We start from the raw sequence: 23492 nt of genomic DNA on the forward strand, positions 1-23492 counted from the left end.
CATAACAAGGAGCTGACATAAGAAGATTTTGTTTTGTACTTGTAAATTTTTTTTTATTAACTTGAGTATTTCTTATATACATTTCGAGTGTTATTCCCTTTCCCGGTTTCCGGGCAAACTTCCCCCTCCCCCTCCCCTTCCTTATGTGTGTTCCCCTCCCAACCCTCCCCCCATTGCCGCCCTCCCCCCACCAGTCTAATTCACTGGGGGTTCAGCCTTAGCAGGACCCAGGGCTTCCCCTTGCACTGGTGCTCTTACTAGGATATTCATTGCTACCTATGAGGTCAGAGTCCAGGGTCAGTCCATGTATAGTCTTTAGGTAGTGGCTTAGTCCCTGGAAGCTCTGGTTGCTTGGCATTGTTGTACATATGGGGTCTCGAGCCCCTTCAAGCTCTTCCAGTTCTTTCTCTGATTCCTTCAACGGGGGTCCTATTCTCAGTTCAGTGGTTTGCTGCTGGCATTCGCCTCTGTATTTGCTGTATTCTGGCTGTGTCTCTCAGGAGCGATCTACATCCCGCTCCTGTCGGTCTGCACTTCTTTGCTTCATCAATCTTGTCTAATTGGGTGGCTGTATATGTATGGGCTACATGTGGGGCAGGCTCTGAATGGGTGTTCCTTCAGTCTCTGTTTTAATCTTTGCCTCTCTCTTCCCTGCCAAGGGCATTCTTGTTCCCTTTTAAAGAAGGCGTGAAACATTCACATTTTGATCATCCATCTTGAGTTTCATTTGTTCTAGGCATCTAGGGTAATTCAAGCATTTGGGCTAATAGCCACTTATCAATGAGTGCATACCATGTATGTATTTCTGTGATTGGGTTAGCTCACTCAGAATGATATTTTCCAGTTCCAACCATTTGCCTACGAATTTCATAAAGCCATTGTTTTTGATAGCTGAGTAATATTCCATTGTGTATATGTACCACATTTTCTGTATCCATTCCTCTGATGAAGGGCATCTGGGTTCTTTCCAGCTTCTGGCTATTATAAATAAGGCTGCGATGAACATAGTGGAGCACGTGTCTTTTTTATATGTTGGGGCATCTTTTGGGTATATGCCCAAAAGAGGTATAGCTGGATCCTCAGGCAGTTCAATGTCTAACTTTCTGAGGAACCTCCAGACTGATTTCCAGAATGGTTTTACCAGTCTGCAATCCCACCAACAATGGAGGAGTGTTGCTCTTTCTCCACATCCTCGCCAGGATCTGCTGTCACCTGAGTTTTTGATCTTAGCCATTCTCACTGGTGTGAGGTGAAATCTCAGGGTTGTTTTGATTTGCATTTCCCTTATGACTAAAGATGTTGAACATTTCTTTAGGTGTTTCTCAGCCATTCGGCATTCCTCAGCTGTGAATTCTTTGTTTAGCTCTGAACCCCATTTTTAATAGGGTTATTTGTCTCCCTGTTGTCTAACTTCTTGAGTTCTTTGTATATTTTGGATATAAGGCCTCTATCTGTTGTAGGATTGGTAAAGATCTTTTCCCAATCTGTTGGTTGACGTTTTGTCCTAACCAAAGGCCTAAGTGTCCTTTGCCTTACAGAAGCTTTGCCGTTTTATGAGATCCCATTTGTCGATTCTTGATCTTAGAGCATAAGCCATTGGTGTTTTGTTCAGGAAATTTTTTCCAGTGCCTATGTGTTCCAGATGCTTCCCTAGTTTTTCTTCTATTAGTTTGAGTGTGTCTGGTTTGATGTGGAGGTCCTTGATCCACTTGGACTTAAGCTTTGTACAGGGTGATAAGAACGGATCGATCTGCATTCTTCTACATGTTGACCTCCAGTTGAACCAGCACCATATGCTGAAAATGCTATCTTTTTTCCATTGGATGGTTTTGGCTCCTTTGTCAAAAATCAAGTGACCATAGGTGTGTGGGTTCATTTCTGGGTCTTCAGTTCTATTCCATTGGTCTATCTGTCTGTCTCTGTTCCAATACCATGCAGTTTTTATCACTATTGCTCTGTAATACTGCTTGAGTTCAGGGATAGTGATTCCCCCTGAAGTCCTTTTATTGTTGAGGATAGCTTTAGCTATCCTAGGTTTTTTGTTATTCCAGATGAATTTGCAAATTGTTCTGTCTAACTCTTTGAAGAATTGGATTGGTATTTTGATGGGGATTGCATTGAATCTGTAGATTGCTTTTGGTAAAATGGCCATTTTGACTATATTAATCCTGCCAATCCATGAGTATGGGAGATCTTTCCATCTTCTGAGGTCTTCTTCAATTTCTTTCCTCAGTGTCTTGAAGTTCTTATTGTACAGATCTTTTACTTGCTTGGTTAAAGTCACCCCGAGGTACTTCATATTACTTGGGTCTATTATGAAGGGTGTCGTTTCCCTAATTTCTTTCTCGGCTTGTTTCTCTTTTGTGTAGAGGAAGGCTACTGATTTACTTGAGTAAATTTTATACCCAGCCACTTTGCTGAAGTTGTTTATCAGCTTTAGTAGTTCTCTGGTGGAACTTTTGGGATCACTTAAATATACTATCATATCATCTGCAAATAGTGATATTTTGACTTCTTTTCCGATCTGTATCCCCTTGACCTCCTTTTGTTGTCTGATTGCTCTGGCTAGAACTTCAAGAACTATATTGAATAAGTAGGGAGAGAGTGGGCAGCCTTGTCTAGTCCCTGATTTTAGTGGGATTGCTTCAAGTTTCTCTCCATTTAGTTTAATGTTAGCAACTGGTTTGCTGTATATGGCTTTTACTATGTTTAGGTATGGGCCTTGAATTCCTATTCTTTCCAGGACTTTTATCATGAAGCGGTGTTGAATTTTGTCAAATGCTTTCTCAGCATCTAATTAAATGATCATGTGGTTTTGTTCCTTCAGTTTCTTTATATAATGGATCATGTTAATGGTTTTCCGTATGTTAAACCATCCCTGCATGCCTGGGATGAAGCCTACTTGGTCATGGTGGATGATTGTTTTGATGTGCTCTTGGATTCGGTTTGCCAGAATTTTATTGAGTATTTTTGCGTCGATATTCATAAGGGAAATTGGTCTGAAATTCTCTTTCTTTGTTGTGTCTTTCTGTGGTTTAGGTGTAAGAGTAATTGTGGCTTCATAGGAGGAATTCGGTAGTGATCCATCTGTTTCAATTTTGTGGAATAGTTTGGATAATATTGGTATGAGGTCTTCTATGAAGGTCTGATAGAATTCTGCACTAAACCCGTCTGTACCTGGGCACTTTTTGGTTGGCAGACCTTTAATGACTGCTTCTATTACCTTAGGAGTTATGGGGTTGTTTAACTGGTTTATCTGTTCCTGATTTAACTTCGGTACCTAGTATCTGTCTAGGAAATTGTCCATTTCCTGCAGATTTTCAAGTTTTGTTGAATATAGGCTTTTATAGTAAGATCTGATGATTTTTTGAATTTCCTCTGAATCTGTAGTTATGTCTCCCTTTTCATTTCTGATTTTATTAATTGGACACACTCTCTGTGTCCTCTCGTTAGTCTGGCTAAGGGTTTATCTATCTTGTTGATTTTCTCAAAGAACCAACTTTTGGTCCTGTTGATACTTTCTATGTTCCTTTTTGTTTCTACTTGGTTGATTTTAGCTCTGAGTTTGATTATTTCCTTCCTTCTACTCCTGCTGGGTGTATTTGCTTCTTTTTGTTCTAGAGCTTTTAGATGTGCTGTCAAGCTGCTGACATATGCTCTTTCCTGTTTCTTTCTGCAGGCACTCAGCGCTATGAAATTTCCTCTTAGCACAGCTTTCATTGTGTCCCACAATTTTGGGTATGTTGTACCTTCATTTTCATTAAATCCTAAAAAGTCTTTAATTTCTTTCTTTATTTCTTCCTTGACCAGGTTATCATTGAGTAGAGCATTGTTCAATTTCCAAGTACATGTGGGCATTCTTCCCTTATTGTTATTGAAGACCAGTTTTAGGCCGTGGTGGTCCGATAGCACGCATGGGATTATTTCTATCTTTCTGTACCTGTTGAGGCCCGTTTTTTGACCAATTATATGGTCAATTTTGGAGAAAGTACCATGAGGAGCTGAGAAGAAGGTATATCCTTTTGCTTTAGGATAGAATGTTCTATAAATATCCGTTAAGTCCATTTGGCTCATGACTTCTCTTAGTCTGTCTACATCTCTGTTTAATTTCTGTTTCCATGATCTGTCCATTGATGAGAGTGGGGTGTTGAAATCTCCCATTATTATTGTTTTAGGTGCAATGTGTGTTTTGAGCTTTAGTAAGGTTTCTTTTACGTATGTAGGTGCCCTTGTATTTGGGGCATAGATATTTAGGATTGAGAGTTCATCTTGGTGGATTTTTCCTTTGAAGAATATGAAGTTTCGTTCCTTATCTTTTTTGATGACTTTTAGTTGAAAATTTATTTTATCTGATATTAGAATGGCAACTCCAGCTTGCTTCTTCCGACCATTTGCTTGGAAAGTTTTTTTCCAGCCTTTTACTCTGAGGTAGTGTCTGTCTTTGTCTCTGAGGTGTGTTTCCTGTAGGCAGCAGAATGCAGGGTCCTCGTTGCGTATCCAGTTTGTTAATCTATGTCTCTTTATTGGGGAGTTGAGGCCATTGATGTTGAGAGATATTAAGGAATAGTGATTATTGCTTCCTGTCGTATTCATATTTGGATTTGAGGTTATGTTTGTGTGCTTTTCTTCTCTTTGTTTTGTTGCCAAGACGATTAGTTTCTTGCTTCTTCTAGGGTATAGCTTGCCTCCTTATGTTGGGCTTTACCATTTATTATCCTTTGTAGTGCTGGATTTGTAGAAAGATATTGTGTAAATTTGGTTTTGTCATGGAATATCTTGGTTTCTCCATCTATGTTAATTGAGAGTTTTGTAGGATACAGTAACCTGGGCTGGCATTTGTGTTCTCTTAGGGTCTGTATGACATCTGTCCAGGATCTTCTGGCCTTCATAGTTTCTGGCGAAAAGTCTGGTGTGATTCTGATAGGTCTGCCTTTATATGTTACTTGACCTTTTTCCCTTACTGCTTTTAATATTCTTTCTTTATTTTGTGCGTTTGGTGTTTTGACTATTATGTGATGGGTGGTGTTTCTTTTCTGGTCCAATCTATTTGGAGTTCTGTAGGCTTCTTGTATGCCTATGGGTATCTCTTTTTTTAGGTTAGGGTCGTTTTCTTCTATGATTTTGTTGAAGATATTTACTGGTCCTTTGAGCTGGGAGTCTTCTCTCTCTTCTATACCTATTATCCTTAGGTTTGATATTCTCATTGAGTCCTGGATTTCCTGTATGTTTTGGACCAGTAGCTTTTTCCGCTTTACATTATCTTTGACAGTTGAGTCAATGATTTCTATGGAATCTTCTGCTCCTGAGATTCTCTCTTCCATCTCCTGTATTCTGTTGGTGAAGCTTGTATCTACAGCTCCTTGTCTCTTCTTTTGGTTTTCTATATCCAGGGTTGTTTCCTTGTGTTCTTTCTTGATTGCTTCTATTTCCATTTTTAATTCCTTCAACTGTTTGATTGTGTTTTCCTGGAATTCTTTCAGGGATTTTTGTGACTCCTCTCTATGGGCTTCTACTTGTTTTTTTATGTTTTCCTGGAATTCTTTCAGGTATTTTTGTGACTCCTCTCTATGGGCTTCTACTTGTTTATTTATGTTTTCCTGGAATTCTTTCAGGTATTTTTGTGACTCCTCTCTATGGGCTTCTACTTGTTTAATTATGTGTTCCTGGAATTCTTTCAGGCAATTTTTTGATTCCTCTCTGTAGGCTTCTACTTGTTCTCTAAGGGAGTTCTTCACGTCTTTCTTGAAGTCCTCCAGCATCATGATCAAATATGATTTTGAAACTAGATCTTGCTATTCTGGTGTGTTTGGATATTCCATATTTGTTTTGGTGGGAGAATTGGGCTCCGATGGTGCCATGTTGTCTTGGTTTCTGTTGCTTGGGTTCCTGCGCTTGCCTCTCGTCATCAGATTATCTCTAGTGTTACTTTGTTCTGCTATTTCTGACAGTGGCTAGACTGCCCTATAAGCCTGTGTGTCAGTTGTGCTGTAGACCTGTTTTCTTGTTTTCTTTCAGTCTGTTATGGCGACATAGTGTTCTGCTTTTGGGCATGTAGTTTTCCCTCTCTACAGGTCTTCTGCTGTTCCTGTGGGCCTGTGTCTTGAGTTCACCAGATAGGTCACTTGCAGCAGAAAAGTTGGTCTTACCTGTGGTCCCGAGGCTCCAGTTCACTCGTGGGGTGCTGCCCAAGAGCTCTCTGCTGCAGCAATAACCAGGAAGATCTGTGCCGCCGTTTCCAGGAGCTTCAGTGCACCAGGGTTCCAGATGGCCTTTGGTGTTTTCCTCTGGCGTCCGAGATGTGTATGCAGAGTGCAGTCTCTTCTGATTTCCCAGGCGTGTCTGCCTCTCTGAGCGTTTAGCTCTCCCTCCCACCGGATTTGGGTGGAGAGAACTGTTTATCCAGTCTGTTTCCTTCAGGTTCCGGCGGTGTCTCAGAGGCAGCGGTCCTGCCGCTCCTGGGCCCTCCCCCACGGGAGCCCAGAGGCCTTATACAGTTTCCTCTTGGGCCAGGGATGTGGGCAGGTGTGAGCAGTGTTGGTGGTCTCTTCCGCTCTGCAGCCTCAGGAGTGCCCACCTGACCAGGCGGTCGGGTCTCTCTCCCAGGGTGTCTGGGAGCAGAGAGCTGCTACGGGCTGGGATCCGCGGGTGTCATCAAACTCTTTTCTTGTAGTACTTCTTCATGTCTCTTGTCCCCCATTCACTTCCAGGTATCCAGCACCTGTCTTTGACACCATATGTCAAGTTCATAGTTGCCATGGTTGATTTTTCTCATAATCTGATATAAATCTGTCTTGAATATTAAAACTCAATAATGAGAGCTAAACTTTTATCAATCAATGTAAATTTAACAGTGGCAGGACAGTGTTTCCAACACTTTTCTATGGACCTTAATAATCACAAGATGATCTACCTTTTGTGATAATGATCTGATTGAGAGATTTCACACTCAATTATTTTCTTTTAGTTTTCCTAACAAATATCTCTTATGGAGTCTAGGTTATAGATCATGAAGTTCATGCTCTCATTCACAAAACTGAGTACTTCATTGGTTGCTAGTGCCCTCACTCTTCACAGCAACTAGCTCAAAGGTTATATTTTCTTACTGATGGAAGAAGTCTTGAGGTGGCAAAGCAACAGAATTTATTGATGAAATGTCTAAGAGTGAAAAACACTGTTACAACTTAGTGTGAAGTTCTAATTGGGAATCGGTTTTATCCTTCACAGTCGACAGGCAGCTCAATTTGTTTTCTCTTGTAAGCCAGTGCATTAAAACCAGTTGGTCAGTTTTAGATCACAGGTTTCTTTCCAGATGTGCAGCTTGTACAACAGCAGCACAGATCTCCTTTCCAGCCCTTTCTTATCAAACTGAGCCCCAGTTTCTCCAGCAACATATGAATTTCTCGGTCTTTCTTGTGAGGAAACAAAACATCCTGCATATGCAGCCTCACAAAGTAGAATATGTTCTACTCTACCAGTCTTCACAAATTAAATGTGATATTGGGACACTTTCAGTATTCTCTCACATCTTTGTTTTCCCATCAAACTCTCCAAGTGCTCTTACTAGCTTGATTAGATCTTGTCTCTGGTTTCATCTTTATGATCCCCAGATAGAAACTCTTATCTTTAAACATAAAGTCACCGTTCTTCATTTATCTCTCATCTGAAAACCTACACTGAGTACCTACCTCTACTTTAATTAAGATTCCTGATTTTGCTTTGAAATATTATTTTATATGTGTATGTATTATTTAGATGAAGGCATTTTAAAACTATGTTTGAATGATATTTAAACTTGTTGAGTCTAATGTCAGAAATGATTTAATATAATCTTCTTGAATAGTTAATTGAAGTGGAAGATTCTGTTTATGGCATGTGTACATGCAGTTTTGCTGAAGCAGACTTTTGTGATGTTTTGGTATGGCAAGACCTGTGAAAGGACATGTGATATTTGGAGAACAACAGTGATGGGGGTGCTTGCATAGCTAACTGTGCAACACTTTGTGGTTCTCCTACCCTCACTGAATTTCACTTCATTGATAAAGGCACATGAGAAAATTCCTGGAATTCTACCTGGTCTTTATGGCTCCTACTGACTCATTCCAATTCATCAGAGGCCTGGCTCTCTGCTGGATCATAGCACATGTGCTGATTCATGTTGGTGACACTTTTGAAAGGGACTGTGGTATCCTGACACTACTGAACTGGACTGCTGGTATTCTGACAGACCGTAATCACCTCAAGAATTGCTTATAAGCAGGTTCACATCCTCTTGTGCTATTTACCATCTTTCTCTCCTACATTTAGATAGTGGGATAGTAGACGGCAGTAGAGAATTTGAGAACCCTTATTAAAGTAAGTTTTGAAAACTCTAAGCCTAGAGTTATTATTTTATTTTTATTTGCTATTAATATCTGAGAAATTACAGGGTGATTTGATTCTTCTACTTTGTTTTATAATTCTGGCATCATGAAACAGCTCTTGAATACTCACTTCCTTTAAATAAATTAACTAATTAGTTAAGGAATAAAGCTCACAAGCTTGTGAAATTCCAACTGCATGACACAGTCAAGTTTCTCTCACATCTTTCAACTTTCATTTTCTTATTTGTAAGTTAATAGCGATACTGTAGATGGGTGTGCTTCATTGTACTGTGTAGCATAATGTCAGGTAATGGTTATGAACTTGCTTTGAAACGTACAGTGCTGTGGTTCCTGTTTGAGCTGTGTTGCCAGTCATTACATGAAAACACTATGAATCAATAAAATTCAACAAACATTTATTGAACATATGCTATGACTCAAGCCTTGTCCATGGATAGGGGTATAACAACAACCATATTATGACTGCTGACATAAGGATCAAGTGTGCAAGGTAGATGTTTTGGCATTTTTTTAAATTCTTCATCAATATACTACAAATTAGATTGATTAATGTAAAAACACCCAATGATATTATGAGACCAGACAAACTTCGGTCTTGTATATATGAGCAGCTAAAACAATGTTGGCTGTTTCTCTTTTGTAAGTGATAGGAGAGTTTTATGGTCCTGCTGTCTATTTCACAGGGGCCTCTTATTTCACTGTGTCCTCTCTATCATCAACGCAGCCATTTTGAGCTTTCTATTGCACACCCAGCTTCTGACAAGAAAGCCTCTGTACCCATTTCCTCATACAAATCCTGAGATTCCACTAGATCTGTCCAAATTGTGCCACAGAGTCTTCTGTAGAGTCAACTGACAACCAGCCTTAGCTCGACATACAGTCTAACTTCATTTCCCATTATATGACACATTCATTCAGATTCCCAGTTAAGGAAGGGATATTTTTTGAAACACCTATCTACCAACCAGATTCACAAAAGAAACTGGTAAGGTTTTTGTTTTCTGTTTCCTTGTGAAACTGTATTACCATACCAAGCACATGATAAAAAACATAAACTAAACTGAAATAAAGTCAACAATCTCTGTGTTACTGTAAACACACATTTTATTAGCCATTTAGATTTGGGTAACCTTATTTTCTGACACAACCCCAAGAGGTTTGTTTTTCCAGTGAGTCTGGGTCGACTCTCAATCAGACTCTCATGGTGAGTGACTAGAAGTCGACCCTAAATGGCTATAACAAGCAATTTTTATACCTTTCAGCGCTACAGGTTACAATTTAAACTTATTAGCTAAGCATATTTACCTTTGAATTTATTGGTTAGCAAGCATGGGCAGATTAGGACATGCATTCAACCTCTATCTGGGACCAGAGGGTCAGGTGGCCATCAGTCAGTACATTCTGTGTTTTTTTTCAAGAAGGTTCCTGCTCCACCCGAGAACTGTGGGTGGAGAATGGAACTTGGCCTAGCCTTCACCCGATTGGGAAACTGGTACTTGGCTTAGTCTTGATCTGAGGCGGTGCTTTTAAGGCTGGCGAAAGCCCCTAGGGTCCTTTTTTACCCCCATTTTCTTGTATAAGTTCCAAACTTGGAGCTACACGTGGGGAATCTCTGGTCACTAACTCATAATCTTCAGGTCCTGTCCTCAGGGTCACATATTGTTGGTGCAGGGCTATCAGCTGTACTGAACCTATTCTCTCTTTTATGAAGGCTATAGGTTTGTTCAATATGCAGGGTCCAAAGGTCCACAATAGCAGAGCAATTAGAGGTCTTAACAAAGTGGATATGAGGATGGTTAGCCAAGGAGATAAGTTAAACCAAGATGTAAACCAGCCCTGACTCTGTTCTCTCTCTTCCATTTGGCTATCCTTTCTCTCACCTAGGCCATCATACCACAATTTGTACAACCTGAGTCCTCAAGTTTTTCTCTTTAGCCATCTCCTTGCTTCTTTGCCTTTCTAAGTGAATCTGATTATTGTTGAGTTATAGGTAGTGTCTGTGCAGAAGGTATCCCAGTACCCTCAGTCCCCCTGGTAGGGCCTCTCCGTAGTGTAATTTCTTTTTACCATGATCATGTACCAAGAGGAGGAGGGGTTCCAGTAGGTGTCTTCCTGTAGTCTCACATCCCCAGGCAGCACAATAAAACTGGTCTGGACCCCTCATTGGTGAACTTCTGCCAGGTTTTTTTCAATCTCAAGGAAAAACATAAGTGGGGGTCCCCCACAGATGATACCTCTGTGCAGGAAATGCACATCTTATCACCACCCCCAGTCCAGAGCCCTCTTTCTCTCATATGGGCAGTTTGCTTCAGCCAGCACTCCCATCATGGGTGGGGATGTCCCACGAGTCAAGTCCTGACCTCAGCTGGCACAGGTCAAAAGTGAGGTCTAACCAGGTTTTGAGGGGTTTAGAGGCCATCAAAGAGGCAACATCATCTCCAGTTCCAGTAGAAACTACAGTCAAGGGATGAAGGGCCAGCACACAGGGGCAGCAGGATTCCCTGGGGAGTGGGATGTCTGCAGGTTTCACATGGGCCGCATGTACCAGGGCTGCAATACAGTCCACCTTAAGGACTATACTAGTGGTTAACAGTACCAGGAAGGAAAGTAACAGTCCTTTGCACCAGGGTTCCAGTGACTGTGCCCCATGCCTCTGAACCCAGTCAACAGTCTGGAAAGGGTGAGGGGTTTCTGGCATTCTGGAACATATAATGGCAGACAGTTTGTGCCAAATCTCATGTTGTATTGACTAAAAGGTTTGGAGCCTCAAGAAGAGGTTCATATCAGTGAGTCAGGATACCTCCAGGGGGCCCAGTGGATACCATCAGAATTGGAGTATCAAACAGGATTTCAAAAGGGGTCAGATTAAAATGATAGTGGGTGTTCCAGGGTCAGAATAGGGCCAGGGCAATGAGTACCATCCAGTCAGCACCAGTCTCCAAGGTCAATTTAATTAAGATCTATTTTGGGGTTCTGTTCATTCTGTCTACCTTCTGTGAGTTCTGGGGACAATGCACACAATGGAGCTTCCAATGGAGCTTTGCAGATTCCTGACTTAACTTAGAAGCAAAAGGAGGACTATTGTCCAATCGAATTACTTGGGCACTCTTAACCTAAGAAATGTTTTTTAATATCTCCTGGCTACTATAGTAGCTGTTCCCTGCTTGGTGGGGGAAAGCTTCAAACCATACAGAGAAAGTATCTTCAAATACTAGAAGGTATTTATAACCATATTTTGTTGACTTAACTTCTGTGAAATTGACCTCCCAATAAACCCAATTCATTCTGCCCTAGGTCTCTTGCTGTGTTTGCTCTTTGTTGTATAAGCATTTACTTGCTGACATACTTTACACTGTTTACTGTCTCTCTGGCTAAATACCTAAGGTCTATTACATATACCTTAACTGCTTGGATGACCTTCTTATCCTCTAAATGAGTCCATTTGTGCATTTGGCCAAGTGAGTCTTTTGTTTGTTCTCTGGGGAGTATAGTTTTCCCATCTTGAGTATGCCATTTCCTTCCTCCTGTAAGTAAAAGGAGGGGTGGCTAACAATTTGGCCCCTTTTTCCTGATGTATATGCTAAGTGAGGACACCCCGTAGTCCAATTCCAGTTCCTAGTAGGTGTCTCTTACAGGCCCATAACATGTATAGGCTTCTACATAGCCACTTCTCCAATCACTTGATCTGCCTGGTTATTGTCCTGTGCCACTGAGTCTCTTTCCTTCTCATGTCCTGGGGAATAAATAATACTTATAGTTTCTGGCTTCATCAGGGCATACAGGAGATCTAAGATTTCCAGTTTTTTATTTCTTTCCCCTGTGATGTGAGTTGTCCTCTTTCTTGGTATACAGACCCGTGGACTTGGACTGTGGCAAAGGTTTACGTGCTTCCCATGTAGATGTCAATCTTCTTGCCAGTCTCAAGGTCCAAGGGAATTTAGTTCCACTTTCAGCACCAACCAGCCGGGGGTTAGATTTGCAGTCAGCCCAGATGACATTTGTGCTGTCCACCATGGCAGCACCCAATCATCTCTGACCTTCATGAAGAAAACTGCTCCTGACTGTAAACCAGGTAGCCTTGGCTCCTAGCAGCATTGATCAGAGAGGTCTTTCCTCCACCCATGGGCTTCTGCCAATATTTGACATTTGTTCTGTGGAGTCTTCCTTCTCTACTTTCCCTAACTATTGTAGCCAAGATTCTCTGTAAATCCATTTTCTGTTGCTTTCCTTTTTCATTTCCAGTTCATCTTTCTTTCTTTCTTTCTTTCTTTCTTTCTTTCTTTCTTTCTTTCTTTCTTTCTTTCTTTCTCTTTCTCTCATCCGTCTCTGTTTCCCTGTTATGGTATACTTTCTCAGCAACCTGCACTGAATCCTTCAATGACTTATCTTGTCATCCCTCTAGCTGCTGAAGCTTTTTCTACTAGCCTGGCCACAGTAAGCTAAAGTCACAGTAGCTTTATGCTCCTTACTGCTGGGGCCGTAGTGTGTACATTGATGGAATACGTCCACAAGCTGTTCTAGAAAGGCTGCAGGCAACCTCATGTACCTTGGTCAAATTGGTGGAACATTGTGCGGTCCCTAGAAACCTACTATCATAGCCTGGTAGTAGACCTTTAGGTGCTCCATATTTCCTGCCATATTAAAGTTCCAGTCAGGTTTAGTCAGGGGGAATCCGATGTCAATGACAGCCTATACAATCAATGGTGCCCCCATATCTGAAGGGACATTTTTCTGACTTCCTGCATTATTCTCTTGCTCTTTGGAGAGGACTCTCATGAGTTGTTGGATTTCAATCCAGTTGGGCTCATGAGTAAATAAAACAGTCTGAGATTAATCAGCCCCTTAGAGCTATTTGAAAATGGGTTTATTAAACCTTCCAGTTATACAAGTTGGCCTAAAAGAAAGGCCAATATTCCATGGCCTGGTTGCAATCCTCATCTATGTGCTTGCACAGCAACTCCTTGCTGGTGCTGGAAAAAGGAGGGGGTAAAGTGATGCTGGATGAGAACTCAAGGGAGATCCTTGAGAAGGGACCGTGGGAACTGGGACCATGGTAGGGAGGGTAAGGACACGGAGAATCCATCAGTATCAGATCTGCTGTGGAAGGGTCCTGGAGGATATTGTTCTTTACAGTCCCATTGGTCTCTACAGCAGGGTTCTTCTTCGTGGCCAGGACCTGCAATAGTTTTGGAGACAAAAACAGTTTGTTCCAAGAGAGGGGTCCTCCATTAGATCCTTTCAGGTAACTATATAGGGCACTTGGTCTGGGTACTTGAGGGATCTTTGTCTAAAAACTCTTTCCTTTACTGCTTTTATCACCTGCAAATCAAGGGTCCCTACGGGTGGCCACCTACTCTGAAGGTGGGCCATTCAGAGGAGAAGAGAGTAACTAACCTACCCTTCTTTACTACTACTGACAAATTTTCTCCTCTTTCCCCAACTTCCCTCCTGTGGTTAACTAGGATTTTTTAAAGGGGTAGATTCAGTCTGCCCCATGTCCAAAAATAACTCCAAGTGCAAGAACACAGAGAAAGACAACCAAAACACAGACAGTTCACCCCTGCCTCAGACATAGAGCAAGACTCAGTTGCCTCCTATCAATACTGAAGTCCAAAAATAAAGAGAAAGACAGTCATCACACAGACAGCTTGCCCCTGCCGCAGGCACAGAAACTAGGCAGTCAAGTGACTCAGCCAGCTAAAACTGGTATCTGAGTCTAACAGTTCCAAAAGCAACAGAGTCCTCTCTCGACACTCTTTTTGGGGTGTGGGTGGGGCTGAAATGTCCTCCAGACTCGCTGTTATCATGACATTAAGGCAAGTCTGTCAGCCACAATTTGACCACACCAGACCAGAGGCTCTCTAAGCCTTATAGACAGACAACATGGATACAGACAACTGCTGTACCTGACATCAAGCTTGAGTTGTTCCTCTGAACAACATTCCTCACGACCTCATGATGGGGTCTGGCTTCCCAGCCAGTGCATCAAATTTAAGGCTTGAAGTGAGTCTTAACTACTGGGAGACCTCCAAGTGAGACACAATAATACAGAGTTCGATGCAAATGCAAGAGGTTTATTTTTCTGGTAGGTTGGGGTCAACACTCTATCAGTCCTTTGTGGCAAGTGACTAGAAGGCAACTGAGGTAACTGTTAATGATAGTTTTTAATTACAGAAAATATCACTAAATTGCCTATAGTAATATTTTGTGGTTGTGTCAAGAGGGAATTTCTGTATATTTCTATTTTCTAAACAAATGAATACAGAAGTCACGGTATCATTTATAGAGTGACCAAGCATAAACTGATGAAAATATAATCTAATAAAATTTTAGATATTTTTACAAACATCTACTTTGGTGTCATCAAGACAAACCAGATCAACATGTAGTGGTATTTGTTGCCAAGCCTGAAGACTTGGTTTGATTTCCTCAGGGACAATGTAATGGAAAGTCAGAACTAATTCCCAAAAGTTGCCCTTATCCTCCACACATACATCCAACACATACATGTAAACATAAATACATTAAATATGAAAATAAATGTTTAAAATCCATTTCGTTATGTTTTGAAGCTTTAATCTATTTTGTTTGAAACGTCACACACGGTAGTTAATAAAAAATTAAAATTTCTTTTGACCTAGAACAAGTAAATATGCATATATTTGTATAAAACAATAAACATACATATGACTTCTATTCCTTCTTAAAATGTAGGTATGCTGATGCTCAAATGTTGTTAGAATAACACAGATTCAGGTGGTAGGATCCATGCACATCAGCCCTTAGTGTTAGCCTCTATTGAACACACAATATGAACAAAACTGTCTATATACATGGATTTTTGTATAAACTTCAACAAAACTTTTCCTATACAATAAATACTAAATAAATTTTTATTCATATTATTCATAGTAGCATAAATTAACTTTTTAACGCTCTAGAATTTAAGGAGGTTTATTGCCAGAGAGGGAAGATCCAAAAAGCATTCCCCATAGTATGCTACTAGGTAATGGTACACCTGTTCAAACCATGGGATTGATAAAATGTTTTCAAATTGCAAAACACTGAGAAAAACTCATAGATAAAAAAGCAGTGAAGCAAGGGAATAGTGGGCCATAGGGCCCATCAATAAGAGTCTAACTAATGATACAGGAAATTCCGAAACTCAGTGGAGTTTGAATTTAACTACTACGTAAAGAACCATATCTGAGTGCTGAAGATTTCTATTGCAGAGACATTTTTAGAAGTGCTTTTATAATACTCTGATCCCAGTGACAAAATGTGTCATCCACATGAGAGAAAAATGGCTCAGTAAACTGCAAATGCTCCTGGGCTGATGAGACTCTACAAAGAAGAACAGATTAATTCTTTACACACATGGTCTGCTTCTAAAACCAGGTACGGGTGTGGCTCCTAGACACATTCCAAGAAATCCAAACTTCTATGTGTAATTTTGAGCAGGTATGTGCCTTTCTCTCATTGTTTTTTAATCTAAAAGAAGAATAAACTTAAAAGAGTAAAAAAAAAATCCATGACATGTTCAGTATATGATGTGTTAAACACTAAATCACAATGCATGAATCCTATTTACTCTTTAATTTGAATCATGCCCTGGGAACTGGAGAATGGAATACCTATCCCAAGGAATGGAAAACAATGAGCTAATCAATGCATTCTGGGTAAAGTCATAAGTACTGTGATTAAAAAATAATTTGGCTCTCGTAGTAAACACAACAGAAAATCATCTAACACCTCCTAAGGACAAGCACAAGACATTTGAAAGAGCAGACTTCCACCTGGGATGCCAGAGATGACACAAAGCCATGTATAATGTTAGAGGCACATTGGAGATGTAAAGTGTTAGCTTATAGGCAATTCTGCTAGGTTACACTTAGGGACCTATCAATTGCTTATATCATCACCTGCCACCATTAGCTGCCACCACAAGGTACTGCCTGGCAACATATACATGACATTATTTGGTACACCATTCTCTCTCTCTCTCTCTTGCTCTCGCTCTCTCTCGTTCTCTCTCCTCTTTCTCTCTCTTACTCTTTTCTCTCTCTCCCTGTTTGCATTTGTTCCTACTCAGCCTCTCTTTCTCCTCCTTTCTGTCATTCTTTCTGTCCTACTTTCTGTCATCTCAATCCCCCACTTCTCTGCCATCAAGACTCTCCTTCCATCTTTCTGCATCTATCCCTTCTCCAGGACCTCACTCCTATCCCTTCCTCAAGTCAACTTCCTTTATACTGGGTCTGATGCTGACATGATGTCGCAGGTTGACACCTTGGCATGGGCCTGCCAAGTGTCCACTCCACACTTTATATTTCATAATAAAAGGCATATTTGTGGGCACACAGGACAGCTCCTGGAGTCTTGTTAGAGATAAGAGCTAGAGAAGGAAAACAATGGAGACTGAAGAGAAAACAGGAGACTGAAGAAGAAACTGATCCAGCTGCAGCTCATTCCCTGTATGGATTATATGAGATTGTGTCTAACTCTCTTTTCAATATGAGTAGAGTTACATGTTGTTAAGAATCAGTGTGTCTATAAAAACATCAACAGTTTAGAGCATTATCTGTGATGATGATGTAACACAGCACTGGAGGAAAGAGCATGTGGTGGAAGGAGACAGTCCCAGATGAATGTATAGATAACTTAATGAATAGATTGTCATTTAGACAAGTGAGTGGAAAAACATTGTCATTATTTGCATTGACTTTAGCCTTGAACTTACTTTGTACCCAAACACCCCCTTCCCACACAAATGTGTCTGTTCACCCACAGGTGCTTGCAGACTCATTCTCTGACATTTATCAGCTGGGTCACATGTTCAAGCAAAAGCCTTTCAGACTAACTGATGAAGTCGTTCTTGATCTGGAGCCCAGTAATTGCTACTGTAAATTTAAAATGAGGAAATACAGTGGGCAATTGACCATCCAGCTTCAAAACAATTTTCTCTGTTCAGTTTTCAAAATGACACAGAATGGTGTGTGGAAGAGGAACTTGAAAATTTAACTCAGCACACTGGCTTCCACTAATTGTAGTGTCACAGGAGCCAAGTTGGGGAGTATTATGAAGATATAAATTCTAAAAATGGAGCAAGTGAGAAGGAAAGAAGAAAGAAATGCTGACAAGTATCTCACATGGTTTTCTCCTCTCATCATACATTTACACATTGCATATTTTGAACATAGAGGAGGGAGATACATTCTAGGAAAAGATGGCATGATTGGTAAATGCAATGTACTGAGATGCTTCTTCAGGTCACATTACTACTTAGTGAGAACCTCTGGGGATTTAAGACCAGTTGGCTGTATTTTAGGTCTAGAATCACAGAAGGCAAAAGTAATCACAGGGTGAGGGTTTTAGTAGATCCAATAGATGATGAGTGAAACTGTTTTTAAAAATCAGAATGTCCTGAAAATTAGATTGGCTTACACACAGAAGAGAGCTAGACCGTAAAGACAGGTGAAGTGCAGAAGGAATTGATTGGTACACTATGAACTGAAGAGATCATCCTTCATGTGTCACTGTAACATTAAATTTGTGTTGACTTCCCATTAGCCTTTAGGAGCCCAGGTGGTCTTTGCAATGTATGAGAGTTGACCGAGAATTCTCCTTGTTTTTGGACAGAGAATCTAAATCACTCACACTGTCTGCGAGCAAAGAGCTGGGAAGGGAGTCCTAATTCTTCAAAGTGGTTGTTAGCACACTGCCAATTCAGAGCACTAGCTGTGCCCAGAGCAAACTTAATTGAAGCTGAATTATGACAGCTTCAGTTTCAGCACCCAACTTACTGAGGAAAGCTTCAACTGTGTGCATTTCTTTCTTCCCTTCTTCTCCTAGACTGTAACTCAACTTGATCATTTTGGGAAAAAGTAAGAAATGTATAAACTGAAAAGTAAATTAACCAATTTGACCAGAAGTGATTTAACCAGTGAAAATTTTCTTGATACGTATGTCAGAACCATTCAGTACACAGTGACTACAATATACATCAGGTTCAGGAAAACGCATGGTATAAAGTAACAGAGCATGGGTAACAAACTATTTACAAATGTTAACTGAATAAACATTAGAGAAAGTGATTAAATGATGCCTGAAGTTGAACAATAAATGATAGTGAAAATTAATTATTTCATAAAATCAAAGGTGGGGGAAGTAATACTAAACTAAGGTTTACACACAAAAGAATTAGTACAAATGCAATAAGTCATCAAGCCTGAAGAGATGACTCAGTGGTTAAGAGCACTGATGGTATTCCAGAGGATTAGAATTTAATACTTAGCCTCCATTTGGTGACTCACAAGTTTTTGTAAATTCATTTCCAGGGATCCCACACCCTCTTATGATCTTTGTGGAGAAGAAACACACTTGGTGCATGGGGATCCATGCATTAAAATAAGTAGTACACAAAGATAAAATAAGTCTTAATAAAACAAATAAAATATACAACTGCAGAAATGGGGCACACAGGAAAAAGTACAGGAAAAAGATGGTTAATTGATCAGGCTGGGAAGTTATATTTATGTCAGAAAGTTGGGACAAGGTTTCAGACTTGTAGGGGATGGAGTTAGGAGGGCTTCAAGGAAGCAGATCTATCTTAGGAACTTCCCTACCTCTTTGACGATTGGATAGGATAGGGAGAAGACTCTCATGACCAACAGTGGCTGGGTGAGAACACCACCTTTGCTTCAAAACCAGCAGACATTGGGAAAAGCTGTCACAGTCTCCAAAGATTTGTCAGAAATTTGAATAAACAATATGTTGTAAGGAGAATTTTATGTTTTGACTCTTATTTCATGATATCCTTCTATCAATTATTTCCATGCAAGAAACAAAACTCTAGAAGCAAAGGATCATGTTGGAAATCAGAATCAAAACTCACAGGCCAAATGCAAGGGCCTTAAGGGGTCATTAAACATTGGAAATTAGCAGAGTTGGATCTTAGAAGAAGTAGTTGTGATATCCTTATAAAAGGAGCTCATCATTCTCCTGAGAGACCAACCACCTTTATGCTGCTATGTCTTTTTTTTTCTACCGCTGCTATTATGCAGTTTTCACTTTCCAAAGACTGTTTTATTACTGTTGCTCATAATGACAACCCTTTCATTCCAGCATGGTTAAAGCATTTAGAAGCTCATTCCTATAATAATTTCCTTCAGTGAAGAGAGGGACATACATACAAAAGGCCTCCCACAGCATGCTGTCATTGCTTTTGGTAGATTGCTCAGGCTCTGTGAGAAAAGTGTCCTCTGGAAGAGGTTTGTATTCATAAGAATATGTCAGTGGCTCTAAGGGAGGTGAGGAGAGAAGGTGCTGGAACAATTAAAGACAGTGACACTGTACAGAGGCAGCTGAGGTATTTTTAGAAGTCAAGACACATAATAGAGCCCATTGCTGTTCTTAATCCACACTCCTTATGCTTTTAGTCAGACATTTAAAGTAAACTGTTTCATTTAGAAGCATTCTATTCCTGGCAGTATTCTTCTGGGAAATGTTTAAAACCAAGTGTAAGATGTTGCACAATTTCTAATCACCAACCCCCATAAAAAGGAGCACAGAAGGTAAAGCCAAGGGACTTAGACATGCTACATTAGGAATAACTGCTGTCAGGTAGGATAACACAGATGCAGTGTATAGACATCACGTTCCGTATTGAAGATGAAGCTTGGTGGATGTGATCTTAGATCTTTGCTTCTTCTCCTTATCTCCATCCCTGTTACCATACAATGAGCTTTATTAGGACCTTTGTTAAGTCTGCCTAAGATATAGCAGCCATGTTATAGGAAATCATCTTTTGCTGATTAGGGAATTCAGAGTAGCTGGTCTGCTTCTTTGCTGAATATACAATCATAGGTAATCCCTACATACCAAGGCAGATGCTGAGCCACTGATGAGCTTTGGTGGTAGTAGCTCTTACTAAGTATAGTACTGTGGCAAGAATTGATGGTAACAGAGAGAGCTTGCTTCGGGACAGGGAAATTTCCTTCTTTCACTGCAGGTTTTGAGGACTTTAAATGAGTTATAAAAACAAAGCCTATTAAGTAAAATGATTCAACCAACTGTAGTTTACTTACAAATAAATGATTTTAAGCTCAAGGACATTAAGTAGATCAACGATAGTATAAAAATACATGCACACACATATGTATATATCTTTGTATATTAAGCTTTATCAATTTTAGACAGACACAATAAATTATGTAACAAAGCTAATGAAATAGGACATACAAAATCATAAATGCATAAACATACCAGGAAGATTCACCCCAAAGTATTCATTCAACTTTAATGTAGAATCAAAAACTATTAGAGATGAAAGAGCTCTGGGTTGATAATTACAATTGCTCATTTCAGTAAGTATAGTAGGTGTGTGTGTGTTTGTGTGTGTGTGTGTGTGCGTGTGTGTGTGCATGTGTGTATGTGTATGTCTGTGTGTGTGTATGTGTGTGTGTATGTGTGTGCGTACGTGTATGTGTATGTGTGTGTGTGTGTGTGTGTGTAGGAGACTGTGGGTATGTGAGTGTGTATCTTTTGTGAAGACTCTATGAATGATTTATGCAAAATTTTATACTTAAATCTGTCTGGCTTAATTTACACTTAAATTTTAGCAGCTACTTGAATATGTCAGACACATGGCACCTGTCCAACTCATTTCCTGTAGTTTTCATGGAGATGGCAGTTAATCTCCATAATGTCATTTGTTTCAGGATATTTTTACTAGTGTTTTGCAGCCTTCCAGGTTTAGCTCTGAAAATATCTCTGAATGATTGTTTTCCTCTCTGCCCTTCTCTTCTGGTTTTTGTATTGGTAAAATATTATTTTTAAATTTTCATTGCTTATTTTATTTATTTAATTTTCAAATGTTATGCTCTTTCCCAGTTTATCCTCAAAAATACCAAACCCAACACCCGGCTTCTATGAGGGTATTCTCCTCACCCTAACGCTCGCACTCCTATCTCACCACCCTAGTATTCCAGTACACTGGGCCATCGAGCCTTCACAGGACAAAGGGCCTCCCCTCCCACTGAAGACAGATAAGGCTATCCTTTGCTACACATGAAGGTGGAGTCAGGGGTACCTCCATGTGTATTCTCTTGTTGGTGATTTATTCGCTGGGAGATCTGAGGGTCTGTTTGGTTGATGTTGCAAAACCCTTTAGCTCCTTCAGTCCTTCCCCTACCTTGTCCATTGGGGTCCCCATGCTCAGCCCTAAGGTTGGCTGCATCATATTCATTTTTATTGTTAAGGTTCTGACAGAGCTTCTTAGGAAACATTCATATCATCCTCCTGTCAGCCTCAGTAATAGTGACTGGGTTTGGTGGCTGAAAATGGGATGGGTCCCCAGGTGGTGCAGTTTCTGGATGGCCTTTCCATCGCTCTCTGTGCTGCTCTTTCTCCCTGCATTTCCTTTAGATGGGAACAATTCTGGGATAAAGTTTTGAGAAGGGTGGGTGGCCCCATCCATCAACCAGGGGCCATGCCTAACCTCTGGATATGGTCTCTTCTGATTCTCTGTCCCCTTTATAGAGTAGTCCAGTTAATGTCATGTCCTTTGGGTCCTGGGATCTCTTGCTTACCTGTCATCTGGGACATTCTGTTGGGTATTTCCAGTTCCCCATCCCCAATGGCTACATACCTCTGTTCCATTTCCTTACTCTCTATATATCTGCTCAGTCTAGCACCTTATCCTGTCACCCCTTTTTCCACTCCCCCACGAAGGCCTCCCACCCTCTCCTCCCATAATTAATTTGGTCTCCCTTCTAAATAGGACTAAAGAATTCCTACTTTGGTCTTTCTTCCTCTTGAGCTTCATATGCTCGGTAAGTTGTATCATGGGTATCCGGGGCTTTTTCTTAATATAGACTTCAATGAGTACATACGATGTGTGCTTTTTTGTGACTGGGTTACCTCACTCAGGATGATATTTTTTAGTTTGATCCATTTGCTTGCGAATTTCATGAAGTCTTTGTTTTTAATAAGTAAATAGTAAGTACTGTATTGTGTAAATGGACCAAGTTTCCTGTAACCATTTCTCTGTTGAAGTACATCTGGGTTATTTCTACCTACTGGCTATTATAAATAAGGATGTTAAGAACATAGTGGAGCATGTGTCCTTGTTTTATGTTGGAGCAGCTTTTGGTATGTGCCCAGGAGGTTATAGCTGGTCCTCAGGGAGTACTATGTCCAATTTTCTGAGGGATCTCCAGAGTGATTTCCAGAGTGGTTTTACCAGCTTGCAATGGAGGAATGTTCCTCTTTCTCCACATCCTCCCCAGGAGTTTTTGATCTTAGCCATTCTGACTGGTGTGAGGTGGAATCTCAGGGTTCTTTTCATTTGTATTTCCGTGATGATTAAGGATGTTGAACATTTCTTCAGGTGCTTTACAGTCATTTGAAATTCCTCAAATGAGAATTCTTTGTTTATCTTTAAACCCCATTTTTTCATAGGGTTATTTAGCTCTCTGGAGTCTTGCCTTACAGAAGTTTTGCAATTTTATGAGGTCCAATCTGTCTATTGTTGATCTTAGAGCATAAGACATAGATGTTCTGTTCAGGAAATTTTCCCCTGTGACAATATGTTTGAGGCACTTCCCCCCTTTTTCTTCTATTAGTTTGAGTGTATCTGGTTTTATGTGGAGATCCTTGTCACATTTGGCCTTGAGCTTTATATAAGGCAATAAGAATGGATCAATTTGCATACTTATACATGCTGACTGCCCGGTGAACCAGCACCATCTTTTGAAAATGCTATCTTTTTCCCATTGGATGGTTTTAGCTGCTTATCAAAAATCATTTGACACTTGATCAAGTGACCATAGCTGTGAGGATTCCTTCCTGCATTTTTAACTCCACTGCACTGTTCTAGGTGCCTATCTCTGTATCAAAGCCAAACAATTTTTATCACAATTTTTCTATAATACAACTTGAAGTCAGGGATGGTGATTCCCCCAGAAGTGCTTTTATTATGGAGAATAGATTTTGCTATCCTGGATTTTTTGTTATTCCAAATGAATTTGCATATTGCTATTTCTAAGTCTATTAATAATTGAGTTGGAATTTTGATGTGGATTGCCTTGAATCTGTAGATTGCTTTTGACAAGC

The sequence above is a fragment of the Rattus norvegicus genome, chromosome 1, assembly GCF_021556685.1.
Source record: "Rattus norvegicus strain SHRSP/BbbUtx chromosome 1, alternate assembly SHRSP_T2T, whole genome shotgun sequence".
Taxonomy (NCBI): Eukaryota; Metazoa; Chordata; class Mammalia; order Rodentia; family Muridae; genus Rattus; species Rattus norvegicus.